Source organism: Salvelinus fontinalis, chromosome 4 (assembly GCF_029448725.1).
Source record: "Salvelinus fontinalis isolate EN_2023a chromosome 4, ASM2944872v1, whole genome shotgun sequence".
Lineage (NCBI taxonomy): Eukaryota > Metazoa > Chordata > Actinopteri > Salmoniformes > Salmonidae > Salvelinus > Salvelinus fontinalis.
In genome coordinates this window covers 6628345-6631991 of record NC_074668.1, presented here as the reverse complement: position 1 = coordinate 6631991, position 3647 = coordinate 6628345, and positions in this window count along the sequence as shown.

Genomic DNA, 3647 nt, shown 5'->3' with positions numbered 1-3647 from the left:
AACCTGTGTTTTTAAATGTGTGTTACTGTCCTCGTCTATCAGAGTACCATTGTTTTGTTACTTGTCAGGTTTTACATTGTTTTTGTTGTGGGACCCCAGGAAGAGTAGCTGATGCTTTTGCAAACGCTAACAGAGATCCAAACTAAACATATATGAATGGACAAAGCCATCGATCACGTGACAACATTCAATCCTCTATGACAACTGTATCGAAGCCACATGAAGCCGGTTAAGATGGCGCGCGCCGTTTGAGCCAGGAAGTTACGTTGCAGGCTAATTCCTCCTCACAATGACTCAAGTCGAAGGCTAATTCGGGGTACTGCACGTCTACAGCAACTAAATTATCCTTAGAATTATCCTTTAACTTCTTCTGTGTGCAAATTTTTCAACAAAATAATCGGTTCAAGAACATACATCTGGGGTTTTAGAAACGAACTGTTGGTTTCAATGAGAGGGGAACGTCATCCGCCCCCGGCGACAACGTGTTAGCCTAGTTACCACTAATCTGTTTCTGTTTGCTCTGAACATGACTCCTCTGTGCGATACGCTTCAACTGCCTGTGTGAGATTAAAACCGTTGTCTTCCTCTCTGATTCCTGTACTGTACTGTAGGCTGTGTCCTAAACGGCACCACAGTACCTATAAAGTGCACTACTTTTGGCCAGGGCCCCCATAGGAAAAAGGGTTTCATTTGGGACACTGGGTTAGACACACAAGGCTGATGGAATTCAAACTCAATGATAAAGGTCACCTTCTACAGCTCCAGGAGGATGTTTACTGTATCAGTAGCTTAGTGTCCTTCTGTCAGGAGATGCCATACGTTTCTACACACACACACACACACACACACACACACACACACACACACACACACACACACACACACACACACACACACACACACACACACACTTCTTGATCTCTCACAGTTTAGAACCAGACATGATTATCACCATAGCCAGGTGGTAGAATTTCCTGCCCGGTTCTTCAATGACTTTAAAGTGATGTTGCTCATCCCACTTGTGCCAGTTGGTGCTCACTTAATGATCCCCCAGGAGTCAACCTGGCTAAGGCACTTATCTTCCCTTTTCTTGGTACTCCTCTTCCTCGAAACCTTCCATGTTCTCTCTCTGTTCTCTCTATGTTCTCTCCCTGTTCTCTCTATGTTCTCTCCTTGTTCTCTCTGTTCTCTCCCTGTTCTCTCTCTGTTTTCTCTCTGTTTTCTCTCTGTTCTCTCTCGGTTCTCTCCCTGTTCTCTATCTGTCCTCTCCCTGTTCCATGTTCCCTGTTCTCTCCCTGTTCTCTCCCTGTTCTCTCTCTGTTCTCTCTCTGTTCTCTCCCTGTTCTCTCTATGTTCTCTCCCTGTTCTCTCTATGTTCTCTCCCTGTTCTCTCTATGTTCTCTCCCTGTTCTCTCTCTGTTCTCTTTCGGTTCTCTCCCTGTTCTCTCTCTGTTCTCTCCCTGTTCTCTCTATGTTCTCTCTCTGTTCTCTCTATGTTCTCTCCCTGTTCTCTCTATGTTCTCTCCCTGTTCTCTCTCTGTTCTCTTTCGGTTCTCTCCCTGTTCTCTCTATGTTCTCTCCCTGTTCTCTCTATGTTCTCTCCCTGTTCTCTCTATGTTCTCTCCCTGTTCTCTCTCTGTTCTCTTTCGGTTCTCTCCCTGTTCTCTCTCTGTTCTCTCCTTGTTCTCTCCCTGTTCTCTCTCTGTTCTCTCCCTGTTCTCTCCCTGTTCTCTCCCTGTTCTCTCCCTGTTCTCTCTATGTTCTCTCCCTGTTCTCTCTATGTTCTCTCCCTGTTCTCTCTCTGTTCTCTCTCTGTTCTCTCTCTGTTCTCTCTCTGTTCTCTCTCTGTTCTCTCTCTGTTCTCTCCCTGTTCTCTCTCTGTTCTCTCTCTGTTCTCTCTCTGTTCTCTCTCTGTTCTCTCCTTGTTCTCTCCCTGTTCTCTCTCTGTTCTCTCCCTGTTCTCTCTCTGTTCTCTCCCTGTTCTCTCCCTGTTCTCTCCCTGTTCTCTCTCTGTTCTCTCCCTGTTCTCTCCCTGTTCTCTCTATGTTCTCTCCCTGTTCTCTCCCTGTTCTCTCCCTGTTCTCTCCCTGTTCTCTCTCTGTTCTCTTTCGGTTCTCTCCCTGTTCTCTCTCTGTTCTCTCCTTGTTCTCTCCCTGTTCTCTCTCTGTTCTCTCCCTGTTCTCTCCCTGTTCTCTCTATGTTCTCTCCCTGTTCTCTCTATGTTCTCTCCCTGTTCTCTCTCTGTTCTCTTTCGGTTCTCTCCCTGTTCTCTCTCTGTTCTCTCTCTGTTCTCTCTCTGTTCTCTCTCTGTTCCCTCCCTGTTCTCTCTCTGTTCCCTCCCTGTTCTCTCCCTGTTCTCTCTCTGTTCTCTCCCTGTTCTCTCTCTGTTCTCTCTCTGTTCTCTCTCTGTTCTCTCCTTGTTCTCTCCCTGTTCTCTCTCTGTTCTCTCCCTGTTCTCTCCCTGTTCTCTCTATGTTCTCTCCCTGTTCTCTCTCTGTTCTCTTTCGGTTCTCTCCCTGTTCTCTCTCTGTTCTCTCTCTGTTCTCTCTCTGTTCTCTCTCTGTTCTCTCCCTGTTCTCTCTCTGTTCTCTCCCTGTTCTCTCCCTGTTCTCTCTCTGTTCTCTCCCTGTTCTCTCTATGTTCTCTCTCTGTTCTCTTTCGGTTCTCTCCCTGTTCTCTCTATGTTCTCTCCCTGTTCTCTCTATGTTCTCTCCCTGTTCTCTCTATGTTCTCTCCCTGTTCTCTCTCTGTTCTCTTTCGGTTCTCTCCCTGTTCTCTCTATGTTCTCTCCTTGTTCTCTCCCTGTTCTCTCCCTGTTCTCTCCCTGTTCTCTCCCTGTTCTCTCTATGTTCTCTCCCTGTTCTCTCTATGTTCTCTCCCTGTTCTCTCTCTGTTCTCTCTCTGTTCTCTCTCTGTTCTCTCTCTGTTCTCTCTCTGTTCTCTCTCTGTTCTCTCCCTGTTCTCTCTCTGTTCTCTCTCTGTTCTCTCCCTGTTCTCTCCCTGTTCTCTCTCTGTTCTCTCTCTGTTCTCTCCCTGTTCTCTCCCTGTTCTCTCCCTGTTCTCTCCCTGTTCTCTCTCTGTTCTCTCCCTGTTCTCTCCCTGTTCTCTCTATGTTCTCTCCCTGTTCTCTCCCTGTTCTCTCCCTGTTCTCTCTCTGTTCTCTTTCGGTTCTCTCCCTGTTCTCTCTCTGTTCTCTCCTTGTTCTCTCCCTGTTCTCTCTCTGTTCTCTCCCTGTTCTCTCCCTGTTCTCTCTATGTTCTCTCCCTGTTCTCTCTCTGTTCTCTTTCGGTTCTCTCCCTGTTCTCTCTCTGTTCTTTCTCTGTTCTCTCTCTGTTCTCTCTCTGTTCTCTCTCTGTTCGCTCTCTGTTCTCTCTCTGTTCTCTCCCTGTTCTCTCCCTGTTCTCTCTATGTTCTCTCCCTGTTCTCTCTCTGTTCTCTCTCTGTTCTCTCCCTGTTCTCTCTCTGTTCTCTCCCTGTTCTCTCCCTGTTCTCTCTATGTTCTCTCCCTGTTCTCTCTCTGTTCTCTTTCGGTTCTCTCCCTGTTCTCTCTCTGTTCTCTCTCTGTTCTCTCTCTGTTCTCTTTCGGTTCTCTCCCTGTTCTCTCTCTGTTCTCTCTCTGTTCTCTCTCTGTTCTCTCTCTGTTCTCT